We start from the raw sequence: 19405 nt of genomic DNA on the forward strand, positions 1-19405 counted from the left end.
AAGGACATCTGTAGTATCTTTGATGAACGAAGGTAGGTTCACCACCAATGGTTGTAAATATGTGTCGATGTATTCAGAGATACGTTCAGTTGGTGATCCGATTCCTGAAATGATTGGCCTACCAGGTGGGAAGGGTTCATTTTTGTGAATTTTTGGTAGAACGTATATACACGGTATGGTTGGTGTGTCATTGTATAGATATCTGTATTCAATGTCAGAAATTAAACATTTGTCCTTCCAAAATCGTAATGTATTTTGGATAAGTTCTTTGGTGATATTGAGTGGATTGTGGTCTAATGGCTGGTATGTCATTTCATCACTCAATTGTCTGTTGATTTCATCCATATAGTCAGATTTGTTCATTAGTACAACATTACCTCCCTTGTCAGCCTCACGGATGACAAGGGAGGCATTATTTTTGAGACTGAGCAATGCCTGTCTTTCCTCCCTAGTAATGTTTGTGGGATAGTGTTTTCTTTTCATAAGGTATTGATCTTCTAATTTATATAGATCTTTAAAGAAGTTATGTTGAAATTTGTCAATCAGATTGTGCCCAGGCAATTGTGGTGTAAACCTGGATCTGTGTCTCAAACCACTATCAGAACTAGCAAAAGTATCAAGATCTAAATCAATTGCTACGTCTTGTAATGAAAATGTACATTCGCTATCATCAATAGAAAGTAGTAATTGGACATCTCTAATGTCCCTAATCGAAGGTGATTCTGCTGGATGAGTAACATTACCAATTGCGCCGGACAACTGTTGTTTATCCTGAAAGTATTTCAACAATTTGATCTTTCTAACAAACTTAAAACAACTAACATGTAGAGATGTAAAGTCTGGAACAGCACTGGGACAGAAACTCAAGCCTTTGCTCAGTATTTTAATTTCATGTTCGTTGAGTACATGATCCGAAAGATTTACAACATTAACAATATTTGAACCTGTTGTGTCTTCTACATTACTCAATTCTTCTGATTGCGTGCATTTGATCTCGTGGTCACCCCTGTTCTTTCTTGACCGCTTGTGCCTGTTTTTTCCCCTTCTTGCCTTTTTTGGCCCATATCTTTCCTGTATGTTTGTTTGTTCCCTTTCCTGTAGCGTTGTAATTCTAAAAAAAAGGGATCAGAAATGGGCCCCTCCACCCGTGTTTGTGTGTTCAATGATTCACTGCTAGTAGCACTGCTGATACTAGACGTCTCTGGAGTACTAGCTGTGTCCGTTTGGCGTGGAGGATGTCCAGAGTCTCCCGTATTTACCTCCACTCCTATATTGTCAAATTTTTTGGCGAAGGTATACACCCTCCCCTGTTTGTAATCTCTATCATCCCTCCTAATTTTTTGGGATTTTTTCTCCTTTAGGTATAGTTGATGATTATATAATACATCCTTGAGTATTACTAGGTTTTTATCTCTCACCTCAGGTTGATTTAGTTCCTCAATTTCCTCTTCCAATTTTGTGATCTCTACAATAATCTTATTGCGTTTTAATTCAGCATCCTTGATAAGGATCTCCATCATACCCACTGATGAATTAGCAAGCAATTTTTCCCAATCTTTGAGGTGACCTCTGTCCAGGTCCTCAAAGGAGGGGAAAATAAGAATTCGGAGACCTCTGGGTACCTGTCCTTTTTCTATATATTTGCGTAAAATTGTAGAGTCCCACCATCTGGAGAGTTCCTGCCGTTTCAATCTCTCTAGTCTAATACATTTTTGTCTCATGCCTTCTTTGGCAGTTGGCCGGGTGTTGGTTTGCCCTGGAATCGTGTCATGACTAAACAAATCTTCTAACAAAGTATCCCTATTATCATCAAAATTCGCCATTGTTACTTAGTGATTTATCACAATACACACAAGGTAAATGGTTAATACCCAATTCTCAGCACTATACACATGAAAGTCATATATATTCACAAGTTAAAGGCAAAACGAGTGCTAGGTCCGCAAAAATTAATGTATATATAGATTATGCAGTGGATATGCTGAATGGACCTGCACATCGTATAGTTCCAGCCGTAATGTAATCAATTGTTATTCGCAATAGTATTGGGTGCTAGCACCAAGCCACATACTCATCCACCAAGAGTAATATTCATCTCAAGGAAATAAGGAAAATCCCCAAGATGTTCAACATATACAAAAAAGGCAATGCTGCACACCCCAAACGTAACCTGCACCCCTTTAGACAGTCTGTTTCCTGGGTGTAGTCCAAATACGTAAAATGTTCATATGAAGTACACAATGAATATCCAAACTTGATGTCACAGGAAATGTATATGTTTATTCTTTGTTAATCATATGAGTATCCAGTTTACACAACGCAGCCGACGCGCGTTTCGCCCAACGGGCTTTCTCAAGGCTGCATACAAATGAAAGACAAAGAAAAAAGAAAAAGAAAAAAACAACGTATCTAAGTTACTGTATTTACAGAGACGTACACACTATTTTTTCAGCTGTGTTATGCCTTACAATCTAATGTAAGCAAGATCCATAAATGAACATCCAATTTAAGGGGATAGAGTTCCCCAAGATATAGAAAGAAAAGCGCTTATTTGTGTGGTTAATAGAGAGATAGGTTCCGACAGGCTCCCCAAGTGGATAGAACGAAAGTCCAAAGAAAGACCACTGAATTGCTACATACTGTAAATACAGTAACTTAGATACGTTGTTTTTTTCTTTTTCTTTTTTCTTTGTCTTTCATTTGTATGCAGCCTTGAGAAAGCCCGTTGGGCGAAACGCGCGTCGGCTGCGTTGTGTAAACTGGATACTCATATGATTAACAAAGAATAAACATATACATTTCCTGTGACATCAAGATTGGATATTCATTGTGTACTTCATATGAACATTTTACGTATTTGGACTACACCCAGGAAACAGACTGTCTAAAGGGGTGCAGGTTACGTTTGGGGTGTGCAGCATTGCCTTTTTTGTATATTCTTTAAGCATTTGTTCTGATGTAAAGCTGTTGGTGTGTATTAAAAGCAACAATAAACCCCAAAACACATTTTGGCATCTACTTAAGTGACTTAACTTAAAGAGTTAAAATAAGTGTGAAAACCATCTACTTTCTTTAACATTTACCAGTCCCATCCCATTTAGCGGTTAAAACAGGACAGCTCCTCTTTTCAGGCAAATTTTTAAAATGCCACTAAAAATTTACTGTGATATAATTTTGATACTTCTTAATGAGGAAGTACTTATGTCAGTAGGATTGGATTCATTGTTTCTCAAAAAGAAATATATTTAAGAAGGACTTAAACAGCAGATACAATCACAACATAGAAGAATGATCACAAAAACCGACACAACCAGCATCATAGGAGAAAGGCTACAATGGCACATAGAACCAGCAACATGCAGAGTGACAAGTCATGTGCTCTAATCCCATATAGTTAATTATGATTTTCTTGTGGTCCTTCCGTAGGCTTTGATCTGGCAAAGTCATTTAGATGACACAAGTTTATTTTTATAGCAGTTTTCATTAGTCTCTAGATATTGAGTAAGCAGCTTTGCTGATTCATTTGGACCACTCTGAAACTTTTAAAAATGTTAACCATTTGTTGTTACTCAACTGGCTTGTATAGGTGGATGGTATGTTGAGTGCAACTGGGAGTTGGGTTCATTGGTTCATTTTATCTCTGGGCACTGGCACCATATGATCTCGTATCTATTATGTCACAAGTCACAAGTGGTGTTTTGCAGAGCTCAGGCCTTTCACCAACTCATTTTAATATGTATGCCCATGCTTTGAATGAAGTATTGCTATAAGATGGATTAAAAAAATAATCATTGTAAGTTTTCAGTTTTGGATGAAAGCTTAATGACAAGATGTCAATACGGCTAAAACAGAGCTCTTCAGAGGTTCCCAGTGATTACAAATCAGTATTGTTGGTTGTCAGTATTTGAGATCATCAAACACTACATTGACACTGAGTGTAGTCTTTGGCTCCAGACTCTTAATTGAGCCCTCACCTCAAGATGACGTAGGGTGCTGCATATTGTTTGAAGCTCCTTCAGGAGAGTGATAGATTCTGCTGTATGTAGAGTGAATTTTAAATGCCCACACACCTATATTATAAGGTGGCTACTGTTCCCTCACTAGGCTTGCCAGGCTAATTGCTGGACATGGCTAATTAGTTATGAAAGGACTGAGTACTTTCACATGTACCCCAGGAAGAGGAGTCTACAAACTCTCTGTAAAATGGTTAGGGCATCTTAATCTTCCTTCACTTATACCGGAGTGTGGCTGTGTGATTGTGTAATATGGAGCATGTAAGGAAACTATTTACTTTGTGCATCATATCCTCTGCCTTGAAAGAAGCACAAGATAAATATTTACTGCATTACGTCTAAGGCTGGCCAGCTTTCCTCTGCTTTCTGCTATTTAGAAGCCTTAAATGAACACAATGGATGGTGTTTTCTGTGAGTTCCAGGGTAGAAAGGCATCTTAAGCGGTGCTGCATGGTTGATGCTCTCATTTACCATTGGTGTCCCCTTATGTTGGTCCTTCTGCTCTACAAACGCATTGACAAAGTACTTCCTCTGTTCTCCTGGCTCAGAGGTAAATGATCGAACAGCCATGGATTACTCTATGAGGTGGTGTAGATATGGAACTCCGATACAGCAGACAGGGGAATTGTGCACTCTAACGGTCATTGCCCAGTCAGATTTATACTTTAGAAAAATAATTGATCTTGATTTATAATATCAAACAACATGGCAGATAAAGTCAGACAGAGAAACCCAGAAGGTCCTACCCGAGATACACACCCAAACAATTTTATAAAACTTAGGGCCAGATGTAGGAAGCCAAATAGCGACAGCAAACGCCGACATTCGCAGAATTTCAGCCTTTGCGATCGCAATTTGGCTTAGCGCAATGTAGGTAAGATTAAACCTACTCGCAAAATAAGGAATCGCAAAAATTGCGATTCCTTATTTTGCAATTGCATTTAAGGAATCGCAAATTGTGATTCCTTAAATGCAATGTAAGTAGCACAAAAGAAAGTGTACTTTGGCCTTAAGGAATCGCTAATTACCACCAACTTCAAGCTGGTGGTAATTAGCGATTTCCTTTAAAAAAGCGCTTTTTTGCTTTTTTTAAAGTGCCATGTGGCGCACATTCATGCCCTTAGGGTATGTATGTGCACCACATGTGCACACATTCACATTTCAGGGGTGCAACAGGGTGTCCTTCTGGAACCCTTCCACCCTTGAAATTGCGCCCGGAATTTGCGAGTGTCTCTTGGTTACTCGCAAATTGCGGGCGCAAATCCTATTCATTCCTATGGGCCTCTTGGCCCATAGGAATGGATGGGATGGTATTCCTTGATTGCGAATCTCAATTTGCGATTTGCAATTAAGGAATATTAAGGAATCGCAAATATTTTTGCGATTCCTACCTACATTTAATTTAGCGAGTCCTTAATAGCGATTCGGTAAAAATCGCTATTAAGGAGTCGCTAAATTGAATTTACCTACATCTGGCCCTTAGTCAATAAAACAGAATAATTAGTTTACTACTGTGGCAATAGATAATGTTTTCCACCAGAACTGACTGGTGCCGTTGCTCTTGTAAAGGTGCTAGTCACAGGTTATAGCATATCCAGAGTGCTGTAACATATCTGGTCCCAAAGAATTGATGCCCAAGGAATCCAAAAGGCCGAAATGAAATGGGGGCACTCACTCCCAAAAAAACAGCTGCAAGTATATCAATGGGGTATCTAAAGAAAAATCAAAAGGGTTGACGATGAAGCAACTGGACAAAGTCAGAGTTTTAGGTCATGAGTGTACTGGAGACAGCAGGCATTGGCAATTAATGGTGTGGGCACCAGGCACAATTCAAGAAGGGAAGTAAACCTTAACTGGATCCACCCCAGGGTCTGGCTACCAAGGGAATCCAGAAATGTGGACGACACCTTGGTGTGACCTTCATTCCCGAAATTCCATTTGCATTTAAAAGCTATGGTGCCAAGATTCACTCTGGGAAATTGGGGTTTTCATTGGAAAGGGTGGCATCCACTGGGACCAGAGGCACCTAACTCAACATTAGATTGCCACGGGAGCTTGTAACCATACTCAATGATAGATCACAATAAGATGGATGCTAGAGTACTAACGTTTGTGCATGATTGAGGTATTATCCAGGGACTTGTGTACATGGAAGAATCTCTAATGCTCTTGTCAAGTTCTAAGTAAGAGGTACAGAAGCCTCTGAAAGCTTGACAAGATTCCTCTTTCGTTGTTGTTGGTCAGCGTAGTTCCTCTTCTCATAAAGATGCCTAGCCCAACTGTCCTCTAATAATGGTCTGCAGCTTCAGCCTTAGCAAGTCCTAGCCTCAAGGAGAAGAGTAGTGGGATGCTGTGCGTCCAGCATGTTGTCCCAGCTGATTATGAATAGATTATTTTATTAAAGTGGAAATGAATATCAGATACTGGTTGTATAGAATCAGTACATATGTGAAACTTGAGGCACTACCTGGAAGTCAGAGCTCAGTTAAAAGCTGTGTCCCTTTCAGATTTCTGGCAGCTTCCTCTCATGCTTTATACACTACAAGGAGATGGGAATAAAAGACTGTAAATGGTACGTTCATTAGGAAGCCAGAGATCAAATATCCCAGAGGGGCTAGGCTGTTGCTTGGCAGAGCAAGAAATTCTCTACACCTGGCTGGCAGCCAAACAGGTATCATCTGATTTGTGATGCTAGGTACATTTTGGAGCCTGACAGAATTCACATTTCTCCTCCCACAAAGGCAGTAAAAATGCCTTTGAGGCAAAGCCAATGGGACAGCTTGTTGCATGTCACACCCACAAGGATAAAGTCCTTCTGAAAGGAAACTTGCTTATGTTACATTCACTGTCACCCTTTAAAACCTTTCACATAGCAGATGTACTCCTGCACATCTATGTTACAAGCACACAGTCAGCCCTCACCGGGAAGAGGTATATTTTCACACAGAGAATCTATTGACAATTTGCTAAGTGTGCAGACAAAAAAGACCAGTGACCCTGCGTTTAACTCAGCTGCCAACAGTGATCTCTCTCCCTACAGCATTTGATAAGTAATATGACATCCTCTACTATGCATTGTCATACTCTCAGAGTGCACAGTTCAACACAGCCATCAGTTCTGCTGATGCACCAACAAAACAACGCGGAGCGTCTTGAGTGGTCTTTCATTAGTTGAGACCACTTGAGGGATAGAGATCAAATCACCACAGTGGAAGTGTGAAGGAAATCTTTGTTCTAAATCACTATTCTCCTATACTTCCACTTGCTCTTGGGAGGGGAGATAGATTATTGGGATACGGGATACTGTCTATTTATACAATTATCACAGAAGGTATCCTAAAACCAGATCCATTCACTCACCATTTGACTAAACCCGTTTGCATAACCAACAACCCTGTGGTGTTTTTTGTTTGAACAGATATGGTTATAGGAATCTTTATTCCTACAGCATATTCTTTCCAAATAAATCAAGAGATATTAGGACAACTCCAGTCATCTGATTGAGAAAACCTTTTCAAAGGTCTATCAGCATTCCAATGTGACATCCCTTTTTCCATTCTAGCAGTCCAACCCTAACAGGAAAATAGTCCACTGTAAATGTTTAGGTTTTTACACCTCAGAGCCATAAGTCTCCAAAGTGTTCTGAATCATTAAAATGAGACCAAAACAATTAGTTTGATTCCTTTTAGGGCCCATAATATAGTGAAGCACTTCTTCTCATGTACTGCCATTTTTAGGTCGAGGACGTCCGGTCTGCCGAAAGGCAGAACCCGAAGTCGGAGATTTAATGACTTGGAGAAGAGGGGCTTGAACCCGCCCCTCTTCTCCCCTGTTCTCCATTGGCTGGCCTCTTGAATGCTGGCCAGCCATTGGAGAAGAGGTCAGTCATTCAGATTAGGCCCCGTCCTTTTCGGATCGGGGGGCGTGTTTTTTGCAAGAAGTCTCAAGGAGGAGACAACAGCAAAACACACCCCCGAATCCGAAAACGACGCTGCCTTTCTCCGAGGCATTTCTGTTTTGCCTCGGAGAAAGGCGGTGGTGTCTTCCTGGTGCCCATGTTGTGGTCTGTGTGTTGCAAAATAGAAGCTCTTAATTTTGTGGCTGTAAGTAACGTGCACAGAGGGGGCTTCTTGTACACTGTGTATGATCAAGGTCTTCTTCATGCTAATAGGTCAAGTGTTCTTTATTAAGTGGCAAGAGCTCCTAACTATAGGTGAGTGGGCGGAAGTTTCCAATGATAACGGAGGGCTTTTCATGAAGACAGCTTTAAATGAAGAGTGAAGGCAAAGGGGTTACATTAACTATGTGAGGCTCTTCTGAGTTTCGGCCAAAGGAACACCTTATTCTTGTGCGTATGTGGCTCACACTCAGAGTTACAGGGTTCCAAATGTCCCCAGCCCGAGGTGTCTGTTCTCCACGCGTTCCTTACCGTCTAACCCGCACCTAGCAGTGCTGAGGCCCCTCCAGCTGTCAGAGCCTGCACAGGACAGGAACAAACCCAGAAGCCTGCGTTAGTGTAACGCAGCCTACCCTGGCAGTCATCGACCCACCCCCAGAGCTCGCCCCTCCTTCCTATTGGCTATTACAGCTTCATTCCAACTAGAGTTCGCCTGGTCGCAAGTACGACTTGCACCGCCCTACAGCACACTCTCCCTCCTATTGGCTGTTACCAAATCAGGCAGTAAACGGTGCTTTTGACGTACAGACCAGCTAGTGTCCTCACACCTTTGGCCGGCATTTTCGTTGGTAGCTCTGCTCTTCCCCTAGTGTTGCTGCATTAACAGAATCTAGCATTGTAATCCGTTGCAGATCCACTAGAATGACTACTTCGAAAAAAGCATACGCCCCTTAAAGCACGAGGCAACAAGTCTAAGGGTTCCTGCTCGGGCGGATTCCTTGTTTGGTGCTTGTAAAATATGTACTATAAGAGGGAGGAGCTGCTAGTCGCCATGTTAAGTGTGGGCAAAACCAGCTATACTTTATACAGAATTGCACCGGGACCTGCCATTTTGGTCGTGGGCAAGGGCATCAATTTCCAGAGGGGCGGGGCAGAGGGGGGAGTTATTAACGTCATCGGAGTTGCAGAAAAAAACATTTTTTCTTTTGAACAGTCGTGTTTGATGGCACTCCAGGAGCCCCCGTAATTCCTCGAACCTCCAGTAAAACGTTTTGATTTTATGAAGAGGACCACAACACAGTGGAAGTATTACGAACCTGGGCATGTAGTCCGGTTTCCTTGTCCAGGTCATCCGTGATGCTTTCTGCCGTTAAACCTTCAACATATTTCGACCTCATGTGCCAGCTTGTGGGTAAAGCAGAGGTGGATAGTTGTTCATTTCTTCTCAAGGTGTGGGATGGCACAAAATGCCAGTATCCACATAAGGTGTGTGTTGGAAATGGTGGCGTGGAAGGGGATCCTGAAATCATTCACCAGCTTAGAAATCTGAGCATAGATATTTTGGTTTTCGATAACCATGCACAAGAAGCGAAATCAATGAAAGTCGGAAGCTATCTAACTATTTACAAACTTCATGCAAAATGTCATACACCATGTGTAGGACTTGGCCCTTTTTCTCTCCTTTGTTTTCGTTTTTGTAGTATTGATGCAGATTCAGGGAGCCATTTTATCTACCCCTGAAACTTCTGTCTGAGGGCCTGGAGCACAAAATGGTAGCCACCTGTGACATCACCAGCATCCACTGGAACCTACCAGCACCTTCCAGAACATTCCAGAACCCTGTGACAGTTGGAGGCGGTTTAGAATGTTGGGAAGCTAAGACAGAGAGTTGGCAGTTGGAGCTGGCAGTTGGCACCTGACTGGTGAAGAGTGAGCAGCAGAAACTTGAAGGAGGAAGGAGTGAAGCAGCAGGGGTGGAAACTTGTGCCTGGAGTGGGGTCCATAAACCCACCCTTGATACTAGTCCCTACTGACTGAGCCCCGCCTGGAGCCCTGTGTGGGAAGAAGCAAGAAAAACCATCCTAAGGACCTGGACAGCAGGAACAGGCCTTAGAAACAGAGAACAGCAAGATCCTGACCTGGAAACTGGTTTCCCTGGAGTCCGACGTCGAGTAGCCTGAGACCTGGAGCCCGAGGTGGAGAAGCGGCGCCGACTGGAAAGCAGACGTCGTACCCGGAGCCGCCAGAGGTCGAGAGAGGGCGCCGTCAGAGGTCGTGAGGAGTACCAGAGGTCGAGGAGGAAGTCACCCGAGGTCGAGTGAGCGGCGTCATCGGAGGAATGAAGTCCGCCCTCCGGAGTCGTCGGAGACCGAGGTGAAGCGTGCCGGAGGTCGGGAGTGGAGATCGCACTCCGGAGTCGCCGGAACCTGAGGAGAATCGTGCCGGAGGTCGGGAGTGGAGGTCGCACTCCGGAGTCGCCGGAAACCTGAGGAGAGGAGCACCGGAGGTCGGGAGTGGGGATCGCACTCCGGAGCCGCCGGAAGTCGACATCGAGCCAAGGCCGGCCGACATCATCGAATCCGAGGTCGCCATCGGACCGGAGCCGCCCGAAGTCGACACCGAGCCAAGACTGCCCGACGTCATCGAATCGGAGGTCGAGATCGAACCGAGGCCGCCGACAATCGAAACCGGAACCGCCTACCGGCGTCGTCAAGAACTGACATTGTGCCGAGGCCGCCGACATCGAATCGGAACCGCCTCACGGCGTCGACACGACTCCAGCGGCGTCGGAGCATCAGAAAAAGGGCAGTAAGTGGAGTAGAGGGCGCCTAAGGCCCTGTGGAGACCTGAGAGACTGCTCTAAGGGGCTAGGGAGGTGCTGGAACCAACCTGACTGTGCCAGGGGGTGAGCTGAGACTAATTTAGAGGGGTTGTGTGGAGTGAGAGAGCCAGGTCTCTGGTATTCCCCCCTTGATCTACCTCAGTTTAGGCCTCAGCCTTGTCCAAGCCAGGGAGTAGACACCCACAAGCCTTCCACATCCCCACAAGCTGTACCTGGGCCAAATCAGCCCTTAGGAATTCAAATGTGATCTGATTCTATGAGTGTCACTGTCAGCTTTTAATTATTTATTAGGGGCACTGTATTTATTGCATTTAACCTATTTATTGCTTCACTGTATTTATTGGTCCACAGTATTTATTGATGCACAATATTTATTGGTTTACAGTATTTATTGCCTCAGAATATTTAATTGCCTGTACGTATTGCACTTATATTTATGCCCTCATTATTTATGATCACCCCTATTTATTGAATCATTAAGCCAGTATTTATTTGACCTGCACTATTTAAAAAGTTGGTATATTGTGATTGTGTTATTATTTATCTAATCAGCAACTAAGAGAAAAAGAAGATAAAGAAAGATATTTTCATAATTTTTACGGTGTAGAGTCGTTTTTGGAACGGATGCACGCATGCTTATTGTTTGGGTATGTCGTATGCTTAGCACGGAGCCTGATTCCTGACCACTCGAGCCAAGCTACCACTGTGTATGTCTGGAGAGACCCCGTTACCACCACCCTTTCCGGTGTGGGAGTGGGGAGTGTTTTTCTAACATAATTGGTGTTCAGTGGTGGGATAGAGCTGTGCCTACGTATACTCAACAATAACTGTGGGTAGTCCATAGGCCTACACCGGGAGTTTTCTCAAAGCGGCCTTCCTAATTGTGGGTTTTTGTTTTTTCCAAATTTACTCTGGTGGTGGGAGGAGGTATTATTAAAGGTACCCCCCTGCATTGTTACTGCAAATAACTGTCCTCTGACCTGAGTGGGCAAGATGGAGTTTGTACTGGAAGATCTAGAAACGTACACTGTGGCCCAACTCAGGGAGTTTTGCCAGCGGGAGGGGGTGTATTGTCCCCCAGGAGCAAAGAAGGGTGCACTCCAAACCAGCTTAAGGGCTTGGGGGGAGGCACGCCGAGAAAGCAAGGCTGAGGAGGAGGACAGGGATAGAGAGCCCGACAGTGAGGGAGCTGGTTTGTACCAACCGGAGGTGGGGAACCTGTCAGCGGGGCCCAGGACACTTTCCAGGAAGGGCAGCAGTGCCTCTAGCGGTGGCTTGTCTAAAGTGGAGTTAACAGACCGGAGGGAGAAAAGACAGCTCACATGGGACTTAGCAAGGCTGGAGAAAGAGATGGAGGAGAGAAGGATGGCGCACGAGCTTCGGATGAAGGAGTTGGAGCTGCGTGCCCTCCAGATGAGTGTGTCCAGCAAGGACACTGGTGGCAGCATACCGGAAGCTCCACAGGAGCTAGAAGTTTATTTACCCCAGGATGACATCACCAGGGTGTCTGAGGAGGCATTGGGGTGGGAACCTGAAGGGGGTAGTGCAGGGATCTCCCAACCCAGCGAGGTGGGAGAAGTGGCAGATAGCCCAGCTAGGTCCCAGGGAGAGAGGGTTGTAGGGCCTCACGACCTATCTGTAGGAAGGCGTGAGACGGGGAGGTGTCCCGAGGTGCCCCAACCGAAGTCTCAGGGCCTGGAGAGTTCTGCAAGGGAGCCCCAGGTTGGGAGCCTAGGCTGTCCCGATGTGCCCTCCAGTGCAGGGGAGCCCCTAGTGTCAGGAGGACCCAGGGCGACTGTACCCAGCACGCCTGAGGTTCTGGGGTTGGCCCAGTTTCAGGGTTTAGGTCCTGGGCTGGGATGCCAGGCTCAGGGGTTGCCTGACCTGGCGGGTGGGGCCTCTGTTAACCGGGTCCCCCGAAATTGACTTCCAGGGGTACTTTTCCCGTTAGGAGGGTGCTGAAATCTGGAAGGGGGTGCAGAGGGAGGAAGGTCTCGCCTCGGGCACCGACTCAGCCTAAGGGTTTAGACCCTAGGTTGAAGGATCAGTTGAGGGGTCAAGGCCCTAGACTGAGGAGGAAGTGGTGGTCTGAGGGTGCCTCGCAGGGTAGGGTGAGGAACCCCAGAAGGAGAGTTAGGGGGAGGAGAGCCTCGCCCCTGAAGGCTGGTCAGCCTAAGGGTGTGAACCCCAGGAGGAAGGTCCAGAGGCAGTTTAGGACTGCAAGGAGGAGGACCGGAGTGGTCAACGGGCACTACAGGCCTGGGGCTACTGCCCCCCACTCCGCGAGATCACCCGGGCCAGAGACATCTGGACGGCCCAGGGGCCGGTCCTGGCCACAACTAGCTAGGGAGCCCCAGTGGGGTGGTTTTGTTGGTCCAGGGAGGCTTGTTAGGGAACCATTGGGTTCCAGAGCGGAGGAGAACTTGCGGGAGCTCCTGCCGTTGCGGGCCGGCGTCCACCTTTTCTCGCCCCAAGCAGGGAAGACCATCAAGGCATTGATCGGTCTACCCTGGCTTTTGGCTGGAAGGGGGTTATGTAGGACTTGGCCCTTTTTCCCTCCTTTGTTTTCGTTTTTGTAGTATTGATGCAGATTCAGGGAGCCATTTTATCTACCCCTGAAACTTCTGTCTGAGGGCCTGGAGCACAAAATGGTGGCCACCTGTGACATCACCAGCATCCACTGGAACCTACCAGCACCTTCCAGAACATTCCAGAACCCTGTGACAGTTGGAGGCGGTTTAGAATGTTGGGAAGCTAAGACAGAGAGTTGGCAGTTGGAGCTGGCAGTTGGCACCTGACTGGTGAAGAGTGAGCAGCAGAAACTTGAAGGAGGAAGGAGTGAAGCAGCAGGGGTGGAAACTTGTGCCTGGAGTGGGGTCCATAAACCCACCCTTGATACTAGTCCCTACTGACTGAGCCCAGCCTGGAGCCCTGTGTGGGAAGAAGCAAGAAAAACCATCCTAAGGACCTGGACAGCAGGAACAGGCCTTAGAAACAGAGAACAGCAAGATCCTGACCTGGAAACTGGTTTCCCTGGAGTCCGACGTCGAGTAGCCTGAGACCTGGAGCCCGAGGTGGAGAAGCGGCGCCGACTGGAAAGCAGACGTCGTACCCGGAGCCGCCAGAGGTCGAGAGAGGGCGCCGTCAGAGGTCGTGAGGAGTACCAGAGGTCGAGGAGGAAGTCACCCGAGGTCGAGTGAGCGGCATCATCGGAGGAGTGAAGTCCGCCCTCCGGAGTCGTCGGAGACCGAGGTGAAGCGTGCCGGAGGTCGGGAGTGGAGATCGCACTCCGGAGTCGCCGGAACCTGAGGAGAATCGTGCCGGAGGTCGGGAGTGGAGGTCGCACTCCGGAGTCGCCGGAAACCTGAGGAGAGGAGCACCGGAGGTCGGGAGTGGGGATCGCACTCCGGAGCCGCCGGAAGTCGACATCGAGCCAAGGCCGGCCGACGTCATCGAATCCGAGGTCGCCATCGGACCGGAGCCGCCCGAAGTCGACACCGAGCCAAGACTGCCCGACGTCATCGAATCGGAGGTCGAGATCGAACCGAGGCCGCCGACAATCGAAACCGGAACCGCCTACCGGCGTCGTCAAGAACTGACATTGTGCCGAGGCCGCCGACATCGAATCGGAACCGCCTCACGGCGTCGACACGACTCCAGCGGCGTCGGAGCATCAGAAAAAGGGCAGTAAGTGGAGTAGAGGGCGCCTAAGGCCCTGTGGAGACCTGAGAGACTGCTCTAAGGGGCTAGGGAGGTGCTGGAACCAACCTGACTGTGCCAGGGGGTGAGCTGAGACTAATTTAGAGGGGTTGTGTGGAGTGAGAGAGCCAGGTCTCTGGTATTCCCCCCTTGATCTACCTCAGTTTAGGCCTCAGCCTTGTCCAAGCCAGGGAGTAGACACCCACAAGCCTTCCACATCCCCACAAGCTGTACCTGGGCCAAATCAGCCCTTAGGAATTCAAATGTTATCTGATTCTATGAGTGTCACTGTCAGCTTTTAATTATTTATTAGGGGCACTGTATTTATTGCATTTAACCTATTTATTGCTTCACTGTATTTATTGGTCCACAGTATTTATTGATGCACAATATTTATTGGTTTACAGTATTTATTGCCTCAGAATATTTAATTGCCTGTACGTATTGCACTTATATTTATGCCCTCATTATTTATGATCACCCCTATTTATTGAATCATTAAGCCAGTATTTATTTGACCTGCACTATTTAAAAAGTTTGTATATTGTGATTGTGTTATTATTTATCTAATCAGCAACTAAGAGAAAAAGAAGATAAAGAAAGATATTTTCATAATTTTTACGGTGTAGAGTCGTTTTTGGAACGGATGCACGCATGGTTATTGTTTGGGTATGTCGTATGCTTAGCACGGAGCCTGATTCCTGACCACTCGAGCCAAGCTACCACTGTGTATGTCTGGAGAGACCCCGTTACCACCACCCTTTCCGGTGTGGGAGTGGGGAGTGTTTTTCTAACATAATTGGTGTTCAGTGGTGGGATAGAGCTGTGCCTACGTATACTCAACAATAACTGTGGGTAGTCCATAGGCCTACACCGGGAGTTTTCTCAAAGCGGCCTTCCTAATTGTGGGTTTTTGTTTTTTCCAAATTTACTCTGGTGGTGGGAGGAGGTATTATTAAAGGTACCCCCCTGCATTGTTACTGCAAATAACTGTCCTCTGACCTGAGTGGGCAAGATGGAGTTTGTACTGGAAGATCTAGAAACGTACACTGTGGCCCAACTCAGGGAGTTTTGCCAGCGGGAGGGGGTGTATTGTCCCCCAGGAGCAAAGAAGGGTGCACTCCAAACCAGCTTAAGGACTTGGGGGGAGGCACGCCGAGAAAGCAAGGCTGAGGAGGAGGACAGGGATAGAGAGCCCGACAGTGAGGGAGCTGGTTTGTACCAACCGGAGGTGGGGAACCTGTCAGCGGGGCCCAGGACACTTTCCAGGAAGGGCAGCAGTGCCTCTAGCGGTGGCTTGTCTAAAGTGGAGTTAACAGACCGGAGGGAGAAAAGACAGCTCACATGGGACTTAGCAAGGCTGGAGAAAGAGATGGAGGAGAGAAGGATGGCGCACGAGCTTCGGATGAAGGAGTTGGAGCTGCGTGCCCTCCAGATGAGTGTGTCCAGCAAGGACACTGGTGGCAGCATACCGGAAGCTCCACAGGAGCTAGAAGTTTATTTACCCCAGGATGACATCACCAGGGTGTCTGAGGAGGCATTGGGGTGGGAACCTGAAGGGGGTAGTACAGGGATCTCCCAACCCAGCGAGGTGGGAGAAGTGGCAGATAGCCCAGCTAGGTCCCAGAGAGAGAGGGTTGTAGGGCCTCACGACCTATCTGTAGGAAGGCGTGAGACGGGGAGGTGTCCCGAGGTGCCCCAACCGAAGTCTCAGGGCCTGGAGAGTTCCGCAAGGGAGCCCCAGGTTGGGAGCCTAGGCTGTCCCGATGTGCCCTCCAGTGCAGGGGAGCCCCTAGTGTCAGGAGGACCCAGGGCGACTGTACCCAGCGCGCCTGAGGTTCTGGGGTTGGCCCAGTTTCAGGGTTTAGGTCCTGGGCTGGGATGCCAGGCTCAGGGGTTGCCTGACCTGGCGGGTGGGGCCTCTGTTAACCGGGTCCCCCCGAAATTGACTTCCAGGGGTACTTTTCCCGTTAGGAGGGTGCTGAAATCTGGAAGGGGGTGCAGAGGGAGGAAGGTCTCGCCTCGGGCACCGACTCAGCCTAAGGGTTTAGACCCTAGGTTGAAGGATCAGTTGAGGGGTCAAGGCCCTAGACTGAGGAGGAAGTGGTGGTCTGAGGGTGCCTCGCAGGGTAGGGTGAGGAACCCCAGAAGGAGAGTTAGGGGGAGGAGAGCCTCGCCCCTGAAGGCTGGTCAGCCTAAGGGTGTGAACCCCAGGAGGAAGGTCCAGAGGCAGTTTAGGACTGCAAGGAGGAGGACCGGAGTGGTCAACGGGCACTACAGGCCTGGGGCTACTGCCCCCCACTCCGCGAGATCACCCGGGCCAGAGACATCTGGACGGCCCAGGGGCCGGTCCTGGCCACAACTAGCTAGGGAGCCCCAGTGGGGTGGTTTTGTTGGTCCAGGGAGGCTTGTTAGGGAACCATTGGGTTCCAGAGCGGAGGAGAACTTGCGGGAGCTCCTGCCGTTGCGGGCCGGCGTCCACCTTTTCTCGCCCCAAGCAGGGAAGACCATCAAGGCATTGATCGGTCTACCCTGGCTTTTGGCTGGAAGGGGGTTATGTAGGACTTGGCCCTTTTTCCCTCCTTTGTTTTCGTTTTTGTAGTATTGATGCAGATTCAGGGAGCCATTTTATCTACCCCTGAAACTTCTGTCTGAGGGCCTGGAGCACAAAATGGTGGCCACCTGTGACATCGCCAGCATCCACTGGAACCTACCAGCACCTTCCAGAACATTCCAGAACCCTGTGACAGTTGGAGGCGGTTTAGAATGTTGGGAAGCTAAGACAGAGAGTTGGCAGTTGGAGCTGGCAGTTGGCACCTGACTGGTGAAGAGTGAGCAGCAGAAACTTGAAGGAGGAAGGAGTGAAGCAGCAGGGGTGGAAACTTGTGCCTGGAGTGGGGTCCATAAACCCACCCTTGATACTAGTCCCTACTGACTGAGCCCAGCCTGGAGCCCTGTGTGGGAAGAAGCAAGAAAAACCATCCTAAGGACCTGGAAAGCAGGAACAGGCCTTAGAAACAGAGAACAGCAAGATCCTGACCTGGAAACTGGTTTCCCTGGAGTCCGACGTCGAGTAGCCTGAGACCTGGAGCCCGAGGTGGAGAAGCGGCGCCGACTGGAAAGCAGACGTCGTACCCGGAGCCGCCAGAGGTCGAGAGAGGGCGCCGTCAGAGGTCGTGAGGAGTACCAGAGGTCGAGGAGGAAGTCACCCGAGGTCGAGTGAGCGGCGTCATCGGAGGAGTGAAGTCCGCCCTCCGGAGTCGTCGGAGACCGAGGTGAAGCGTGCCGGAGGACGGGAGTGGAGATCGCACTCCGGAGTCGCCGGAACCTGAGGAGAATCGTGCCGGAGGTCGGGAGTGGAGGTCGCACTCCGGAGTCGCCGGAAACCTGAGGAGAGGAGCACCGGAGGTCGGGAGTGGGGATCGCACTCCGGAGCCGCCGGAAGTCGACATCGAGCCAAGGCCGGCCGACGTCATCGAATCCGAGGTCGCCATCGGACCAGAGCCGCCCGAAGTCGACACCGAGCCAAGACTGCCCGACGTCATCGAATCGGAGGTCGAGATCGAACCGAGGCCGCCGACAATCGAAACCGGAACCGCCTACCGGCGTCGTCAAGAACTGACATTGTGCCGAGGCCGCCGACATCGAATCGGAACCGCCTCACGGCGTCGACACGACTCCAGCGGCGTCGGAGCATCAGAAAAAGGGCAGTAAGTGGAGTAGAGGGCGCCTAAGGCCCTGTGGAGACCTGAGAGACTGCTCTAAGGGGCTAGGGAGGTGCTGGAACCAACCTGACTGTGCCAGGGGGTGAGCTGAGACTAATTTAGAGGGGTTGTGTGGAGTGAGAGAGCCAGGTCTCTGGTATTCCCCCCTTGATCTACCTCAGTTTAGGCCTCAGCCTTGTCCAAGCCAGGGAGTAGACACCCACAAGCCTTCCACATCCCCACAAGCTGTACCTGGGCCAAATCAGCCCTTAGGAATTCAAATGTGATCTGATTCTATGAGTGTCACTGTCAGCTTTTAATTATTTATTAGGGGCACTGTATTTATTGTATTTAACCTATTTATTGCTTCACTGTATTTATTGGTCCACAGTATTTATTGATGCACAATATTTATTGGTTTACAGTATTTATTGCCTCAGAATATTTAATTGCCTGTACGTATTGCACTTATATTTATGCCCTCATTATTTATGATCACCCCTATTTATTGAATCATTAAGCCAGTATTTATTTGACCTGCACTATTTAAAAAGTTTGTATATTGTGATTGTGTTATTATTTATCTAATCAGCAACTAAGAGAAAAAGAAGATAAAGAAAGATATTTTCATAATTTTTACGGTGTAGAGTCGTTTTTGGAACGGATGCACGCATGGTTATTGTTTGGGTATGTCGTATGCTTAGCACGGAGCCTGATTCCTGACCACTCGAGCCAAGCTACCACTGTGTATGTCTGGAGAGACCCCGTTACCACCACCCTTTCCGGTGTGGGAGTGGGGTATTTCCAACACCATGTGATAAAGAAGCAAAAATACCGTGCCTAGAATTCCTGCTGCATGGTGGTACGGGCTTTGCTCGAGGAATAGCAGTTATTCCAGAAAATAGTTATTATGTTCAAGAAGTACAAAGGAAGATTTAAACTTCATTTTGCAAGACTGTGCAGCAATGGCTCAGCATCAAAGTTTGCCAAATGCATTGTACGATTCCTTCCTTTGGACCAGAGAAAACCAAGAAGAAGAAAAAATAGCTGTCCACTTTTTAAAACAAGCATTTACAATGCAATGGTCTCGGCATTGGTAAAGTTAGAGCTATTGGCATTGCTCATGACATTATTTTTGTTTATGTTTTTGTTTTTAAAACATTTAAAGAAACGGCATTGTCATGAGCAATGCCAATAGCTCTAACTTTAACAATGCCGAGACCGTTGCATTGTAAATGCTTGTTGTTAT

At 47.7% G+C, this 19405-nt stretch overlaps 1 protein-coding gene across 1 annotated transcript in view; it reads left to right on the plus strand.

Annotated features, from left to right (window-relative positions):
- Nucleotides 1-19405, plus strand: part of C6H6orf163 (chromosome 6 C6orf163 homolog) — a 194352-nt gene that overhangs the window by 34056 nt on the left and 140891 nt on the right. The window lies entirely within an intron of this gene.

The sequence above is a fragment of the Triturus cristatus genome, chromosome 6 (assembly GCF_964204655.1).
Source record: "Triturus cristatus chromosome 6, aTriCri1.1, whole genome shotgun sequence".
Lineage (NCBI taxonomy): Eukaryota > Metazoa > Chordata > Amphibia > Caudata > Salamandridae > Triturus > Triturus cristatus.